The sequence below is a fragment of the Aotus nancymaae genome, unplaced genomic scaffold (assembly GCF_030222135.1).
Source record: "Aotus nancymaae isolate 86718 unplaced genomic scaffold, 86718_ANA_hifiasm-v0.15.2.pri h1tg000020l, whole genome shotgun sequence".
Classification (NCBI taxonomy): domain Eukaryota; kingdom Metazoa; phylum Chordata; class Mammalia; order Primates; family Aotidae; genus Aotus; species Aotus nancymaae.
The window spans coordinates 31602886-31621826 of NW_026988432.1; the positions used below are offsets into that span (position 1 = coordinate 31602886).

General features: G+C 43.9%; 1 long non-coding RNA gene across 1 annotated transcript in view; it reads left to right on the forward strand.

Moving 5' to 3' along the window:
• Positions 1 to 18941, forward strand: part of LOC135276063 (uncharacterized) — a 138322-nt gene that overhangs the window by 56307 nt on the left and 63074 nt on the right. Inside the window, exon 2 of the long non-coding RNA XR_010343623.1 lies at positions 18070 to 18184. This is a non-coding gene — a long non-coding RNA (uncharacterized LOC135276063). The remainder of the gene's footprint in view (positions 1 to 18069; positions 18185 to 18941) is intronic.

An 18941-nucleotide genomic window follows, 5' to 3' on the forward strand; every position in this document is an offset into this window, starting at 1 on the left:
GGAGTGTGAGTATTCCTTTCCAATCCTCTTTTCCTTCTTTCTCTTTATGCCTCCCTGCCTTCCGCTTCCCGCATGATGAAGTGGCAGTGGGAATTCAGGGAAGGAAGTAATGGCTCTTATTTCCTCTTCCAGAGCCTCCCATCAATTTCCCCTATGTTTCTGAGTCATTTAGCCTCAGTTCCAGTTTTCACATCTTTAGAATGGGAAAACTTCCTCATGGATATTAGGAGGTTCAAATGAGATCACATATGAATACTCAGTAAATTTAAATCATTAAAATAATCCCAAGTGTCTCCCATCTTTAAAAGAATCACCTTCCCATCTCCCATCCAGCTCTGGTTGCTGCCCTCTTTTAATCTCTTTACAGATTAGCTTCACCAAAGGTTTTCCAAGTCACTGTCCTCCCTTCCTACCTCCCATTCTCTCTGAAATCTAAGGCTCTCTGGCTTTGCTCCCATCCCTCCAAGCTATGCCTCCCAAAGTCATCAGGGACCTCTTCATTGTAGAATCTCATGGATGACCTTTTGGAAACAGTAGCCATGATTAAACTCCTTTCTTAAAATCTGTTCTTCCCTTTGAATTTTGTTGTATCCACTCTCATAGTTTTCCTTCTACCTCTCTGGCTACTCTTCCTTAGCTTTTCTTATGCCCATTTTCTTCTGTTTCAGCTTAAAGGCTGATTTTTTTCCCCCTGGGGTTCCATGTTCATCTTCTTCTCACTCTTAATTCTTTCCGGAGGTCATTTTATTGACTCATGGCTTGATTTATTATTTGCTGCCTAAATCACTCTCCTAAGTATCAGGCCATTATGGTCAACTGCCTCCTGGGAGACTTTACTTTGATTCTTCTGCCCCAGCCTTTGCAACTTGCTTCCTTTCTGTGTTTGACTTTTCACTGACTGTCACCACCTCAGGTGCCTAAGATAGTCATTGCTGACTACTCCCTTTGTCTTATTCTTCATGTGAAATCAATCACTAAGCCTTAATTCTACCACTCAAAGTACTTTAGGAACTTTTCCTTTTATCCACCCCAATACCATTCTCTTGTGTCAGACTTGCATCATTTCCTACCTGGAGTGTTACACTAGCTTTCTTAATAGTCTCCCTAGTTGGAATACTGCTCTGCTGCAGCCCATTCTCTACACGCAGCTGGAGTTTCTCCCCAGCCTTGAACCTTCCAGTGCCTCTCCATTGCCCTCAGGACAAAGCCCACATTCCTGTACTTGTGTGCAATGAAGTCCACTCCTGCTCTGGCCTTGCTTACCTTTCCAGCTTCCCCTTTCACCACTCTGGGAGAGGTTTCAAATGAACGAACTACCTGTAGTTTGTATACTTCATTGGATGCTTTACTTTCAGCTCTTGGTGTATGTTAGTTCTCCTGGCCAGTATCCTCCAATTCCTCCAACTCTTTTGTGACTTCAGAATTCAGCTTTGTGGATGTCTTCTTGGATAAGCCTTTGATAATCTTATGTTCCAGGTCTGTTCTAGGTCTCAGTTGTGACCTCACTGTACTTGGATTATTTTGATGGTAGTGAGATATGCAAATGTAGGACCTCAAGAGGCAGAGACCTGTACCAGACTTTTATTTTCTCTTTATTTTATGTCCATTTAAATTTGAATGCCACTCAGAGTATTAGGTGCACTGCTTCCAAACCTTTGTAGGCATGGTTCTTTAATGAACGATGCTGTCTTGGGCCCAAGGGCTGGCATAGCTTTCTTGGTGCTGGGGGAATATGTAGAGAGGCTTCTGTACATCCTTTAGCCAATCCCTACTCCTGATTATTCTAGCAAGTAGGTGTAGGGAGTCCTGATTCCTTTTATTCTTCCTCTGGCAAAAATTATGGGCTCATAGTGACATAGAATTATGACTTTTTTTCCTTTAGTGTAGTGTCAGGGCTCAGAAAATCCATCTTTTTTTAAAGTACCTTTTATAATGTTGTTATTCATCTCCTATGCCAGTAATAGAAAATGGCTTCCCAGACTTGAAGTACTTGATTCGTAATGCTTTTGGTAGAAATGATGCCTTCTTATTTTCATTGACTTTGCAAGCTCTCATTTTACATCTGGGTGTGTAGTGTCTCCTGAAACATTACAGGGACTTTCTCATGCTACATGAATATGGATTTGTTTCTAATTTCCAAGATGTTGGACTGTTAGAGCTAAGAAGGATTTCTACTAGTCCAATAATTCTCACAGCTATTGGGCATGAGAACATATGCACTTAAGGAAAAACCCATAAATTCTCAGGTCCCACTATAGAGTTTCTTAATCTATAGAATTAGAATAATTCTATAGATTAAGAATAATAATCTTAGAATTTGGAGTGAGCCAAGGAATCTGCATTTTGAGTACACTTCCAAGTTGATTCATGTAGGTAGCTCAGTGCTGGCCTGGGAAACCTCTGGATCCAAGCCTTAGACTTGCAAAGGTGAAAATAGATGTGCAGGTAGGATATGGCTTGCTCGAGGTCACATGAACTGGTAGTGGGTTCAGAATGGCCTCAGGGATTGGTGACTGCACTGCTGTTTCTTCCACAGGTGTGTTCCTGCAAGACTTCTATCTTTCCCTAAGGGTTTCATCACAGATATCTCTAGGTTTGCCTTGGCCACGATGTCCAAGTGGTCTGCTTGGTCCCATGTCTGTGTCTGAGCTGGCTCTGTGGGAGGTGCCAAGCTGCCTTCAACACCATGCATAGCACTTTAAAGCTCTCAATAAATATTTGTCAAGTGAAGTCAATGAAGCAGGAAAGATTGTCAGCTAGCTTTGAGTTAATGGTTCAAGATGACATTCTTTCTTCCTAAGGCAACAATTCTCAAAGCAGGGATAGGGAAAGCAATCATTTCTTGGCAGGGAGGGGAATGATTTTTTTTTTTTTTTTTTTACCACTAGTCATGGGAAAGGTGGCAGGAGGAGGAAGATAAATTTAATTTGAAAAATCATGTCCAACATGATTATTGTGTCAAAGACTGACAGTTTGGTCCTCAATTTCTGACTAAGCACGTTGCTGCTAAGGATAAGGACTACATTTTTCAGCTATGTGTGGCCATGTGATTAAGTTTTGGTGAATGGAATATACGTGGAATTGTGTGGCAGCTTCTAGAAACTTTCCTTGTCAGCTGGCATATGCCTTTTGCCCTTTTCTTCTGAATGCTGACCTGCTTTTTGGATCACAGGTGTGATGGACAGAGTGAGAACTGGGTGTCTCAGCCTCCACACTGTTCCCACTTTGGGCTTAGATAATTCTTTCTAATTGCCATGGGTTGTAGGACATTTAACAGCACCCCTGGCCTCTACTTATTTGATGCCAGTTTCACCTCCTCCCCAGTATGACAATAAAAAATGTCTCTAGACATTGCCAACTGTCCTTTAGGGGAAAATAATATCCGTGATGAAGAGCCACTGATCCAGAACCATCTTAGACTGGGAGGTAGTCTTGGGAAAGATAGAAGGAGCCTGGCTCCTCAACTCCTTAGTGGGGCACCAACCACAGGGAGCCTGTCTCCCGATTTTCCAAATAGGAGAAAGAAATAACCCACTATTACTTTGAATCTATGCTAGTTGCAGTCATACTTAATTCTAATTGATTAAATTGTCTGTTTTTTTGAAATATAAAACAAAGCTCAACAGAATTTATTTGGCAGCCATAAAAAATGAAATCATGTCCTTTGCAGCAACACGAATGGAATTGGAGGCCAGTATCCTTAGTGAACTAACTCAGGAAATAAAATACCACATGTTCTCACTCATAAGTGGGAGATAAATAATGGGTAAACATAGACATAAGATAGAAATAATAGACACTGGGGACTCCAGAAGGAGGGAGGTTGGAAGGAGGGCAAGGGTTGAAAAATTACCCATTGGGTACAATGTTCACTATTTGGGTAATGGGTACACTAGAAGCCCAATCCCCACCAATACAAAATATACTCATGTAACAAACACGCACATGTACCTCCTGAGACTAAAATATTATAAAATAATAAATTGCATTACTATTAAAATAGCAAAGCATTGGAAGCAACTTGAATCAGTAATAGAACACTTAAATGAACTACCATATATCCATAGGATGAAATTATATTTGCTGAAAAAGGAATGACAAATATCTCTAATTAGTACATGTATGTATGTTTGTTTGTATGTATGTATTTAGGTATGTAAGTATCGACTCATGGTTTTCTATATTATTTGAGAGGATGTAATCTATTACTGTCATTATTTATTTTCATGCTCAAACGGTCCCAAATTTGGCTAGTGGAAGCTCTTTCAAACTGACTCCTGTGTCTTTATCAGTTTTCCCCAATATTCTTTGATCACTATTTGGGTCTTTTTTTTCTTGTTGTTACTTTAAGTCCTGGTATACATGTGCGGAACATGCAGGTTTTAAGAATGGCATTTAGAAGCCAAGCTCTTAGTGCTAGTTATACTCACTGCTTTTGGCATGTAAAACAACCAAGCCCTCTCAAGTGGGCAATGGTAGGAAATATCATATATGTGAAATAGGTTGAATAGTGTTCCTCTAAAGCTAATGTCTATCCAGAACCTCAGAATGTGACTTTATTGGGAAACAGAGCCTTTGCAGATATAACTAGTTAAGATGAGATTATATTGGATTAGGGTGGGCCCTAAATCCAATGACTGGCATCTTTGTAAGCAAAAAGAGAGGAAGACATGAAGCCATAGAGACACAGACCCACAAAGAGAAGAAGACCATCTGAAGATAAAGACAAAGCTTGGAGTGATGCCACTGCAAGCCAAGGAATGCCAGGGAACCTCAAGGATTGCTGGCTACCACCAGGAGCTAGTCAACAGGCATGGAATCTTTTTTCTCAGGGAAAAACCCACTCTGCCAATACCTTAATTTTGGATTTCTAGACTCCAGAACTGTGAAAGAATAAATTTCTATTGTTTTAACCACCCCCCCCACCCCCAGCCACACACACACACACACACATACACACATACACACACAAATTTATTCTATTGGGAGGATATATAAACAGAATGAGAAAGTACTGTAAAGAACATGGGTTTAAGAAAGTTTAACTCAAATGTTAAGGAATGGTTAATTAGTTGAGACTCTTAGTTGAAAGTGTCAGTTATACTTTCTATACTAGCTTAAGTAGAAAAGGCAAGGAAGCTCGTAGAATCTAAAGCAGACTGGCAGGAATCTCTGGTGACCTCTGGGGCTGGAACCAGAGAACTGAGGCTCCTAGAACACACACACTCTCTCTCCCTACTTCACCTAACCCATTGTCTAACTCTCTCCTACTCCACATGGTCTTTCTCCACATAGTGGGGAACACGGCCCCTGACACAGCCTTGGACTCACATGGCAACAGCTGGGTCAAGAAGGAAAGGCATGAGGTGGGCAGGTCACCTGAGGTCAGGAGTTTGAGACCAGGCGGGCCAACATGGTGAAACTCCATCTCTACTGAAAATACAAAAATTGAGCAGGCGTGGTGGCACACACCTGTAATCCCAGCTACTCGGGAAGCTGAGGCAGGGGAATTGCTTGAACCTGGGAGGCAGAGGTTGCAGTGAGCAGATGTCACACCACTGCACTCCAGTAGAAAGGCATTCACTGCCACCAGCTGCACGCAGAAGCACTGAGATTGGCACTTGCTGTGATAAGACCATCCTGAGTCAGTCACTGTGGTCGAGGTAAAGTGCAGTAATTGTTCCAGCCTGGCTCATGCCCTTCCTCCGCAGTTAAGGGTTCAAGGCCTGAGACTAGAAGGGTCAGGGGTGGGAAGTGGGCACAGACACTACTTTGCTGCCCAACTCACATGCAACTTTCTTCATACATGCACGATCTCAAAGATATGTGTGCTTAAAATAGCACCACGTTGTTCATACCTCCTTCCCCCGGGAGAAAACCGCCACTCCAATGCACCCAATACAGAAACCATGGTGGAGGAGAAACAAGATAATAAAAACTTTGGGGAAAGGGAACAGGAGATGACAGCCACTGGCAGACAGCACAGCGTGTCCTGCTTGTCAGGAATAGTGAGTCAGCAGGCAGACATGTTCCTTGGTTGTTCCAGCCTGGTTGTGGGTGAGTCTGTGGTCGGTCAGTACGGCTTCCCTGTTGCTGGGGTCTCCCATCAAGGACTCACCTCAGACACTCCTGAGGAGCACCTGGGAAGACTTTGCTGCTGGGGTTGCCCTGCCTTGAGGCCCACTCCCTTCTGGCATGGGCTCCGGGGACTGGGGTTGACAATCATATGCGCCTATATGTTCAGCTTAAGGTTTCTCTGGCAATACAGCCTCATAAAACTCTCACTCATTTCGTTGGTTCGAATCTGTGCCCAATCTTGCAGTTCTGTCCCTTAGCTCATTTCCTTAGATCTCAGCTTAATGGCCTTGTTGGCTGTTGCCTTAGATGCAGGGCCCGGAGCTTACTTACTTCCTATGAGGCCCTCTCTGAGCCTGTTTGTGAGGCTGGGGCAAGAGCACAAAAATAAGTCCCTTGTCCACCCCATCTTCTCTTTCCACTGGACTCTGTTCTGCTCAGTGGGGCACCATGCAAGCATATGGACAACTCAGTGGGCACATCCAAGCTCTATTCACACCCAGCCTCCATCAGCATCTCTTAGTAGCACCTCAGGCTAAGGGGTGTGTAACCTGGAAGCCCAATGCCCTTTTAGAAGGAGGACTTGGAGAAGGGACCCTAATGGGCCCGGAAAGCAAACTCTGGGCCATTTGGGCAGGGCATTCTGTGGTCCTAGGTGCTTGGAGCATGGTCTAGAAGAGAGTCCCAGGCTCCAGGTGGATATATCCTCTTGGACCCATGAGCTCCTTGTCTATAGGGAAGGGGCAGAGGAATGGCTAGAGGGAGGTCAGATTGGGACATTTTAAAGCATTGAGGGGTCAGTATAGAGTCCTTCTTTCACAGGTAGAAGGTCAGTACGGCCTCTGTCCCCAGGCTGCTCCCAAGTGAGTGACACCTAATCATGGCCAGAAATTGCTAGCATTTTTTTTTTTTTTGGCAATGAAAACATTTAGAATAGAAGGTGTTTGGGTTCAGAATTCCTCATTTCTTTTCATCCTCCCAGGTAGTCACTTCCTAGTCAGGACATTAATTTTAATCAGGGTCAGGGACAGAACTCACTGAGGAAGGAATGACTTAGCCGGTGCTGAACTGTTTAAGGGGGCCTGATGGGTCAGGTTGTGGGAAAGTGACAAGGAGCTGGAAACTACTGCTGAAAGGGGCCAATCCCTCTCCCCCTCCATTCTCCCTGTATTTCACCCTGTTGGCAGAATCCAACAGGCAAAGGAAAACAGTGTGTTGGGTCAGGTGCGGTTGCTTACACCTGTAATCTCAGGACTTTGGGAGGGCAAGGCGGGCAGATCACCTGAAGTCAGGAGTTCAAGACCAGCCTGGCCAATGTGGCGAAAACCCATATCTACTAAAAACACAAAAATTAGCTGGGTGTGCTGGCAGGTGCCTGTAATCCCAGCTACTAGGGAAGCTGAGGCAGGAGAATCACTTGAACTTGGGAGGCAGAGGCTGCAGTGAGCCAAGATCATGACACTGCACTCCAGCCTGGGTGACAGAGTGAGACTTCATCGTTAAAAAAGAAAGAAAGAAAACAGTGGGTTACAGAGTCCCTGCCATCACAGATCGGCATGTAGAAGGGTGGGCTTAGAACTAGGAGACAATAACTTAATACCCCTGGGGTCTTGGAGCATTAGCTAAAGGCAGAAAGAGGCAACTCCAACATGTCCGTGCATCCTGCTTTAGTCTAAACTAAAATGAGCAGTCAGAGCTCTCTAATATTCTGACATTTTCCTACCAAGCCTTTTCTAATGCTTTAGGCATGGGTACACATGATTTGGATCACAGTATATATCAGCTAGTCATTTAACCGTGTAGCAAGGACTGTCAGATCCCCAGCATTTCTTGACTCTGCCTATTCCATCTTCTAGGGATGTCACTTGTAACATTCTGTATCAATTTTGGTTGTGGTTGCAATGACACAAACAGATTCTAACTTAAGTACCAATTGAGTTTATTGGAAAGATATGGGGATGGGGGATAGTTGATGTTATTACATCAAAGTAATAGCAACCTGGGCTTGGGAGGGAAGGAAACCAGGGTGACTCTGGGTATCTCATGGCGTTTCTCCTATAGCACTGTTGTCAGACCTAGCCCCAATTTCCCTTCATTCTGGATGTCTGTGTACTTAAGGGTTCAAATTCCTGCAGGGAAGAATCTTATTGGCTAAGTTTGGGTTAAGTGTCTGTCCCTTGGGCCAATCCCCATGGCCAGGGGATTGGAGTACCGTGATTGATTACACCTGAGTCTCTGACTCTACTTTGAGAGTGTGGAATTGAGGCCGGCAGCTCCCATGGGATGGGAAAGGAGCCGATCCCTCAAGGAAGGGGAGTTGCTGTTACTAGAAGGTGGGAAGCATTCGGGGAAGACAAAAACAACAAATGACGATTAGAGCAGGCAAGCTGGAATTTGAAGATTATGAGAAGAGGAAGTAACCACATTGTAAATGGCATGGAGGAGGGAAGCTGCTTCTTAGCCCAGGCTCACACCTCATTGACTAATAAGTCAAATCCTTCCTGACTGGCTTGTCTCTTCACTGCAATGTGTTCAGGGGAACACGACTTAAATGACACATTGTCCTGTGTTTCCTCTTGTATGCCCTCTTCCAACTTGTTCCTTTCCTTTGCCCTAGTTCTGGATGGCCCCTCTCCTTGGATCTCCCATCAAAACTAATCTTTCTAGAGTCTTTTTCCTATAGAACTTTCTTTTTTTTTTTTTTTTTTTGAGACAGAGTTGCCAGGTGCCAGGCTGGAGTGCAGTGGCACAATCTCGGCTCACTGCAACCTCTGCCTCCCGGGTTCAAGCAATTCTCCTGCCTCAGCCTCCTGAGTAGCTGGGACTACAGGCGTGCACCACCATGCCCAGCTAATTTTTGTATTTTAAGTAGAGACAGGGTTTCACCATGTTGGCAAGGATGGTCTTGATCTCTTGACCTCGTGATCTGCCTGCCTCGGCCTCCCAAAGTGCTGGGATTACGGGCTTGAGCCACACCGACTGAGTCTCACTCTGTTGCACAGGCTGGAGGGCAGTGGTGCAATCTTGACTCACTGCAGCCTCTGCCTCCCAGGTTCAAGTGATTCTCCTGTCTGAGCCTCTTGAGTAGCTGGGATTACAGGTGCCCTCCCCTACACCTGGCTAATTTTCTATTTTTACTAGAGACAAGGTTTAGCCATGTTGACCAGCTGGTCTCCAACTCCTGACCTCACATGATCCACCCACCTTGGTCTCCCAAAGTGCTGGGATTACAGGCGTGAGCCACCACACCGGCCAGGACTATCTCTTGCTATTAGACGGGAAGAGATCAGGAAGAGACCAGGTAAAACTAGTTCAATTAGGGTGTTAATATCTAAGATCTTACTGTGTTGCTTCTCTCACTGAAAATCCAGGGATTGAGTGGAGAAATGTTAGGCTCCATGGTGGGCTGCTGGTAAAGGCATCTTAGGGGATAAGTTCTGCTGCCTCTCAGTCGCATCATGCAGATGCTGGCTTGATGTGGGTGTGACTGCACGATCCTGATGCCAGGTGTTTGCATGCCCTCATGCACCTGACGCTGAGTCCGGAGTCCTTAGACTCCATCTTGCAGCCTCAAAAGAAATGATTATTTGCATTAAATTACAATCAGCATTAGGCATATAAAATCTGTCTGCCATGTGGTGACAGGGTGACATTTAAAACCTTAATCGGTTGGGCATGGTGGCTCATGCCTGTAATCCCAGCACTTTGGGAGGCTAAGGTATGCGAATCTCGAGGTCAGGAGTTTAAGACCAGCCTGACCAATATGGTGAAACCCCGTCTCTATAAAAAATACAAAAAAAAAAAAAAAACATAATTAGCCAGCTGTGGTGGTGCACACCTGTAGTCCCAGCTACTCGGGAGGCTGAGGCAGGAGAATCGCTGGAACCCGGGAGGCAGAGGTTGCAGTGAGCCAAGATCGCACGACTGCACTCCAACCTTGCCAACAAGGGCGAAACTCCGCCTCAAAAAAAAAAAAAGGATGTTGGTATCTGGATACTGCACCATTTGCAGCTCAATTTAGCATGTTGGACCAGCTGAAGTACAATAGCCCAGTCCTTGTTCTTAACTTACCTGGAAATTCTTCATTGATTTATTCATGTATTCATGCCACAGGTATTTATTGAGAGTTTACCATGTGCTAGAGACTGTGAGACTCCCTCTCAAAACAAAACAACCCTTAATCACCTGGTAAGGTGAGGGGACTGACCAATCACAACTATTGCTGGAGCTCTCAGCTGTGCTGTGTGTTAACCGTTTGGTTGCTGGATTGTGGAGGAATTCCTGAAGGTCCTAGAGAGAGACTAAGGTGACAGGGCTCAGGGCAGTGGCTGCTTATCACAAAGTGTGCAACATATTTCAATATTTTAACAATTTGAATGTCTGCACTGGTGCGAATCAGCAGGGAGTCAGTCCTAGAAGTGGGTATAGGGAAGAATAATCTGGAGTCCTGAGGGTCAAAAGGGCCTGAATTTGGAAGTTCCTAGGATGAGCAGATAGGTATGGACGAAGGGGATCCTTAGGCTACCATTGGCCTTGTGGCTTGGAGCTTGCAGGGCGTGTGCATGGCAGTGAGGGGCAGGGCTGCAGGTGATGGGTGCTGTCCATGAGGAATGTGTTGGTCAGAAGTGGGACAAGTGGGATGGGTGTGGCAGTTAAAGGAGGTCCCAGGAGAAGGAAAGAGAAGCACAAGCCTTCCTCACATGGTGGGTGGGGAGTTGGAGGCAGGAAGTGGTTGGGGTAGGGCCTGGGGAATCACAGTATTGGCTGCTGCTTTTTTTTTTTTTTTTTTTTTTTGAGACGGAGTTTCGCTCTTGTTAACCAGTCTGGAGTGCAATGGCGCGATCTCGGCTCACCGCAATCTCCGCCTCCTGGGTTCAAGCAATTCTCCTGCCTCAGCCTCCTGAGTAGCTGGGATTACAGGCACGTGCCACCATGCCCAGCTAATTTTTTGTATTTTTAGCAGAGACGGGGTTTCACCATGTTGACCAGGATGGTCTCGATCTCTTGACCTCATGATCCACCCGCCTCGGCCTCCCAAAGTGCTGGGATTACAGGCGTGAGCCACCGTGCCCGGCTTGGCTGCTTCTTTAGGCAGTTCTGTATTTATGTAAATTATGGTTATATATTTCTAGGCCATCCTCACAGTTGAAAAGGCATAAGCACACAGCAGCCCATGAGGGTGATTAAGACAAATGCCATGACATTGCCTTGGCTCTGTCAAGGTGGGGTGGGAGCTAAATGGGAAAAGAAGGAAGGCTATTATGGGCCGACTTGACATACAGAAGCTTTCAGCATTTAAAGAAAATAGATTCTGTGCCATGGCTCCTTCCTTCTGCTCTGGCCACCTTCTGTAGACACTGCCTGAGTGATGAATCTTAGGCCCCCCCACAACATGGCCCTTTGGTAAAAGCATCATTTCTTTGGTCCCTAGCAGTGGTTCTGGAAAGGGCATGGTTGGGGGTCCAGGAGGAGCCCAGATGAGCTCCTAAAGCCAAGTCTAGGTGAGCCAGGGAGGGAATGTGTCAGAATGAGGCCAGAGTCACACCTCCTCCAGGAAGCCATCCTCATTTACTCCAGCGTCCAGGGAACTCTGAATTTTCTGAATGTGCGATTGCTTTTATGTAGGAGGGCCTATTATGTCAACCGAGAAAAAGATGAGACAAGTCTCAATGATTTTAGAAGGTTTACTTGCTAAAGTTAAGGACACACACCTGGGTAACAGGTCTATGCTTTTCTCTGAAGAGCTCCAAATTTAAAGGGGAAAGGGCAGGATATTGAGAAGTACACAATTTTCATGCAAGAGGAGGGTAGGGAGAAAATAGTCATTTATGCCTTTGGCTCAGTGAATCTGTACTTTTACATAAGATAATATAGCCAAATGGGACTGGGGAAATGCAGGGAACCTGTACTTTTACAGAAGATAACATAGACAAATGGGGCAGAGGAACAGTCAGGTATGCATTTGTGTCAGGTAGGGAGAGGGGTGATTGCATCTGTAAAGATAAGTTAGCATTTACATTGTCATAGTGAGTTTTAACAGAAATGCTTTAAAGATCTTGGAGCTCACTAGGGATTTCTATGTGGGCAAAATATTAGGGAGGTATGTGGCTTTTCATCTTGTAGCCATCTTATTTAGGAACCAAGGGGAGGCAGTTTTGTGTGACCCAGTTCCCAGCTTAACTTTCCCTTTGGCTTAATGAGTTTGGGGTCTTGAGATTTGTTTTCCTTTCACATTTTGAGTCATCTGTAGTACCTTTAGCAATTTAAATTCAGAAGGTCTAACAAGAGACGAAATAACTGAATTTTTTCAAAGGCCCTGAGGCATAATTCTGATAAATGCCCCTGGTTATGAAGCATTGTAGAGCTTTCATAAGAGCTACCTGGAAATAGAACTTGCAAAATGGAGCCCACCAAAGAAATCCAGCTCCCAAACGTGCTTTGTTTGGTTACCATAGTGTTAAAAAAAATCGGAATGTGAATGCTTTTAGGTGAGGGCATGAAATCTTCATTTTGCTACAGTCCCCACTATTCCCTATTGCCTTATACCCAAGTACTTCACTTTTTTCACAGCTTATGACTAATGAGCACTTGTACATCCAGGCTAGAGTTATCCTGCACATGGATACATGGGGAGGCAGCCTGTTTGTCCCAGTAGTACTGTCTGAGGGCCAAATATTTCTGAGGCTGTTCTTTAGGTACTGCCTTCAGAATAGCTTAGTATCACACACAGGAAAACCAGACTCCTCACTCTGTAGCCATGTCATGATTATTTTAAGAAATGACATCCTCAGGGTGCACAGCATTTAGTCCTCCTGGAAAAGTACAAAATTTTACCTGAAATTGAGATTAGGAATCTTTGAACTGATGAATTTGAGATAGAGACCCCAGAATCAGTAAGCTCTGTCTCCACGATGTGACAGAAGAGAGGCCTCTTTTCCATGCATTATTTCTGGTGGAAGAATGAATGAATTCTCCAGAAGTTGAGTTCCAACAGCTCAATGCCATCTAAGTTGGTATAGAAACTTTGTAAACCACTAAGAACCCAGGACTGGGGCACTCTCTAGCCCAGTGCTATTCAACAGAAGTACAATGTGAGCCACAAGCACAAGTCATTTGTATAATTTTAGATTTTCGAAAGTGGTCATCTTAAAAAAAAAGTATTTAAAAAGACGAAGTTAATTTTAACAATATATTTTGTCATTTCAAAATTTAACAAATATAGAGAATCATTGAGATATTTTTCCTCTTTTGTTATAAGGGTTTGGAACCCAGTGTGCAATTTACACTAGATCATATCTCAATTTGGACCAGGTTCACTGCAAGTGCTACACATGGATAGTGGCTACTGCATTCAATAGTGCAGATCTACCCTCTCATTGAGAGGCCAACATGGGGAGGGAGGTCTCAGAACGTGGAAAAACCTTCTTGGGTTGGCCAGTTCCGTGGCCTGCCTGTGTGTGCTCTTGTTGCCCCCAAATGTACTGGCAGTTGGACCACTGACTCATATGCTAGCTGCCATTGTTTCCTTTGGACTGAGGGACTTAATTTTAGCCAGGTTTCCTGGCACTGTGCCAACTTTCCTCTGCGCTTCATTTCTTCCCCCTCTAGTCCTTGCATGTCATTGCAATATAATTCAAAGCTTTGATGGGCTAGGATCCAATGGACCCAACCCAAACAGGAAGCTGGCTTCGTCATTGTTTATTTGAAACCTATTTGAAACCATGAACCAGAAAATGTTGGACACTTGTTTTCAGTACTTCATTGAGCTGTAACTGAATTGAACCTCAACAATTTCCAATGGGGCTTCCGACATGGAATGATTTAGAAACCTGAACTGTTAGATCAAGAGAACTAATTAGAACATGAATTGACCCTAAGTTTTCCTTGCCTGAGCATGATCACGTCTTGTCCTTTGCTTAGAATCTTATTAGTTAGAGGTTATACAACCTTGTATGAGTCTAGGGTATCCCAAAATACTCTGGGAATATTCCCACCAGTATTCCATAAAGAATCTCTTGTGTAAAAGGTCTTGGTCTAGATTTCTGTCCCAAATCCCTTTGATAAAAGACAGTCTTACCTGTCACCGTGTCTCCTCCTTGTGTGTACACATAGGAACTACGCACTATATGGTAGTACTATATACCATGTAGCAGCCATGTTGGCTGCCTGTCCAATGGCCATTCCTCTTGCGTTTGCTCCAATATGGAAGAGTTCACCTGTTACAAGAGAAGCTGCATACCAGATGCACACTTTCTCAGACTTTTTGGCAGCCATGAATGGCCATACAACTCAGTTCTGCCAAAAAGACACAAGTGAAAGTATTTTGGAGGAGCCTCTAAGAAAGATTTCCCTCCCTGATAAAGAAGAGAAACAGGAAAGAATGACCCTCTTGAAACTCTGTTTTCCCACCTTCTTCTTGATGCGGTTGTGACGTTTGTAACCAGGGCAGTCATGTTGTGACTGTGAGGCAACAAGCTCTGGGATGAAAGTGGAGCTTTCTGAGGATGCTGAGAACGATGAAGAAGATGGAAAGAAATTGCACCCTTGATTACATCATTGAGAACCAAACCTGGTTACGTTTAGGAATAAAATTTCTGTCATTTTAACCACATTTTTATCAGGTATTTTGCTACTAGCAGGCAAAGGCATCCTAACTGGTATGGATGCCTGGTTCTTAATGATATATTCTTGTCTTCGTTTTTTAGAAGAAAGGGGAGGTCACTGACATACTCTTCCCTCACCTTGTCACCTGGCTGACTCTTACTCATCATCATCACCACACTATATTATGTTACTCCTATACTTGTCAGTTTACCTCATAAAGTTTTTGTGAGGGAAGAGACCATGGCTGTCTGGTTTACTATTGCAGTTACAGTTCCTGTTATGTAGTAAACAGTAATTCAATAAATGAATGAATGGGGGCTATCAAGGAGGTGGGACCCTCAGCGCTTGGGTATCTATTTCCTGGAGGTGAGAGAATGAGGACAAGGATGGCATCCTGTTTCTGGCTTTTCCAGTTGGGTGGAGGGTGCTACCTTTCTCCATGAGTCAACATGAGAGGGAGAGAATAGTTGAAAAAGATGAGTTTTGTCCTGGATATGTTGAGTTTGAGGAAGTGCTTTAGGAACAGTCCCTGTAGGGAGTTGAAGATAAGGTCTGGATTGTAGCATGAGAAGGATGAGATTGGTGAGGATGAGGGTGCAGCATGAAAGGAGAAGTGACCCTTCAGTGCTCCATTGATGATGTGGCACCACCATTCACCTTGGGGCCCAAGCTAGAAATCAGGAAGTTGTCCTTGTCACCTCCCTCTCCCTCACCCTGCAAATCAACTCATCACCGAGTTCTGGTGATTCTGCCTTCTGTCTGTCATATCCATGAATGTCTCTCCATCACCACTGGAGTCCAAGTCACCATCACTTCTCTCCTATACTACTGCAATGGCCTCCCAGTTGGTTTGCTGAATTCACTCCAGTGCCCTTTCATTCACCATAATCCAGCCACAGCAATATTCTCAACCCTTGAAAGCACCAATCTCCTTGTCTCAAGGCCTTTATCCACAAGGTTCCCTTTGCCAGGAGTACCTCTCCCTCCACACTCCACCTTCCTACACCTCCTGCCTATTCCCTAGATCTCTGCCTAAACCTCACTTCCTCATGGAGGACTTCCCTAACTACCCACCCCTCACTCTATTGACCTTTGGGGCCTCAGAAACTTAACTTTTTTTGGAGCACCATGTGGAGGGTGTGTGATTTTGTGATCTATAAAGTTTGTTAAGTAAAAATTTAAAAGACTTATACATAAAAATTAGAATTATCAACCAAAATGAGAAACGTAGCTATCAAGGATCAGAAGCTCATCAGTGTGGACACACGTGTTTTTTTACCCTGTAAGACAAGTCGACACAGGAAGCCAAATAGCTTGTGAGTACAGGATTGGACAATAAACAAAAGTTACTGGGTTTAAATAGTTCAATTTACTAAACCATAATACCCCAGTGCCATTTCCCCTACAGAGCTCACCCTTGACACGTGTGGCTGTCCCACCCCCGCAAACTTCCAGTACTGAAGACCCCCTTCCTAGGTTTTCCTCCTTCTCCTGAGCCTCAGTGGTTGACTTGCTACCCCATCAGGTGGACTTAAGCTTGCTTTAGATATGTTCACACCTACCAGGTTAATATTAAATAAGGTTAGGTCAGTCCTGGGAGCAATTTTCTCTTTTAAGTGACTTTGCACATGTCTGCTCTGATCTACTACATCTACCTTTTAGTTTTATTAAGAGCTGTGAAAGCAGACTATACTTATATTTCATTCTTTAAAAGTCTATTATTTACTATATTCATTTATTAAGCCTTAAATTCCTTCAGGATCTGAATTGTTGATTGTTTTGGAAAGTGGAACTCTACAGCCTTGAAGCTATTAGCCCTCCTAATGGTCTGGGGATTGTCAATGTAGATTCAAAATGAAGATGAAACTAAGGAGTGAAGCTGTCTGGAAGGAAGTTAGATAAGGAGAAAGGCTGAAAACAGTCCTGTGCACGAAATCTTGTCTTATGTTTACTAACCACAAAAATGCCCTTGCAAAGCTGTTTATAAGAAGCCTCCTTAGAAATTCCTGGTTTCTTTTAAACGTAGCTTTGATCTTGACGTATTCCATGCTAATCACATATCATGGGTAACAGGCAAGTTGGCCCCTGTAGCTCCTAAAGGTATAGAGTGTCTTTAGCATAAGAGCCTCACAACCTGTCTTTTGTCACCCAGACAAAAGAAAACATAGAATGACCAGATCACTCTGGTAAATTGATTTGAGTTTAACTTGAAACCATAGGTAGGAGAGGTTTTGTTATGACAGAGGGCACTTCAATAGCGACACCCCATTGTGGCTTCTTTAGTTTCCTTTTAGGGCTGATTTGGAACTTATCATTCAAACTTGTTGAAGTAAATTTCCCTTCTTAGCATATTTTCTTTCAAATCTGCCAACCATGGTGAAAGGAGGTGGAAGAGAAGTGCTTCTGTGTCAGAGACAAGCGTGGCTGTGGCTTCACCCTCAGGGTATAACATTCTAATAAGTGACTTGTCCTAGAGAGCTGACACCTGAGGCATGCTGTGGCCCAGGGTCAGCCCTGATGGGGGTGCCCAGGACCTGTCTGGGAATGCATGGAAGTGGCTCTCAGGATATTGATCTCAAAGTGTTAGGAGCATGTCCTGAACAACTGTCCTCAGTTATTCATTCTCATGAGTTGAAAGAACAATGGATAATTGAGAGGATGCCCAAGGGGAGTAAATCTCGAACAGGGTTTACTCCACTATACATCTGGTGCTATTACCAAGTAAAGAAAAGAATAAGGATAGAACATAAGCAATACCTACTTATGCTTGTGATTGTTCATCTACATGATGGCTATAAATGGCACATTACACAAAACTGAGCTGTGGGCATAATTTATTCATATGCTTGCATAGAAATTTGTTATACAGACATTAGGAAAACGTAAGTGCTCCCTACAAATACTCAATTTTAGGATAATAGTAATAAAAATAGCTTGAGAAAATGAATGTTATTTAAATTAGACAATGTACAAGGCTTTACAATGTTCCTGTTTAAGGATTTGTGTGAGCACAAGAAGATGCTGCACAATAGTGCCCTGTTCTGAAGATCAGCTTGGGTCCATGTTGGAGGCCTCTGGTTCACTCAACCACAGCCTAGATTCTTCACTGCTGATGATCTTTGGTTACGCTTGCTTTTTTTCCCCCTACAATTCTTCTTTCACACATTCCCTAACAAGAAAGGTTTCAGTTCAAACACTGAAAGTTGAGCTTCTCTACAGCAAGATCCATAAACTATGACAGTTGCAAAGTTCATAGTTTCAAAGGCTTTGGTCAAAGGGTTTTAAAATTGGAACAGTGTGTGCTTGTTTGCTTTCCTGAGAAAGGGAAGGAGTGAGCTTCTCCCTAAAATATTTGTAAGTTTACTTCCCTATTTCTGTTTATTCATTCAGCAAACTGTATATTGTGCACTGAGCACTGCAAATTCGAAGTGGAAAAAACCTTCAGGATTCCCAAGTTTCACTTTCCAACCTCCAAAACACTGCATGATACATACTGAAGTAGAAGGTAAATGAACATGACTTCCTTTTTAAATTAATTAATTAATTAATTATTTTAGAGAGAGGTTCTTGCTCTGTCACACAGGCTGGAGTGCAGTGACATGATCATAGCTCACTGCAGCCTCAAACTCCTGTGCTCAAGCAATCTTTCCACTTCAGCCTCCCGAGTAGCTGCTGCAGACGTGCGTCGCCACACTTGGCTGATGTTGTTATTTTTATTTTTTTAGAGATGGGGTCTTGCTGTGTTGCTCAAGCTGGGCTCCAGAGATCCTTTTGCCTCCATCTTCGAAAGTGCTGGGATTACAGGTGTGAGCCACTGTGCCCAGCCCCTGAACATGACTTCTATTGAGCCTTTACAGAATTGATAACTTTTAAATTAAGGAGAGGAAAACAGGAGAATCCTTACCTGTATTTCTTTTTTTCTTTTTTTCCTGAGACAGGGTCTCACTCTGTCTCCCAGGCTGGAGTGCAATGGTGTGATCTCAGCTCACTGCAGCCTCCACCTCCTGGGCTCAAGCGATTCTCCCACCTTAGTCTCCTGAGTAGCTGGAATTACAGGCACCCACCACCACGCCTGGCTAATTTTTGTAATTTTTGTAGATACGGGGTTTCAACATGCCACCCAGGCTGGTCTTGAACTCCTGGGTTCAAGCAATCTGTCCACCTCAGCTCCCCAAAGTGCTGGGATTATAGGCATGAGCCGTCATGCTCAGCCTTCATTTCTTTTTGGTGGTTCAAATGCCATTGGTTTCTGAGAAAGAATA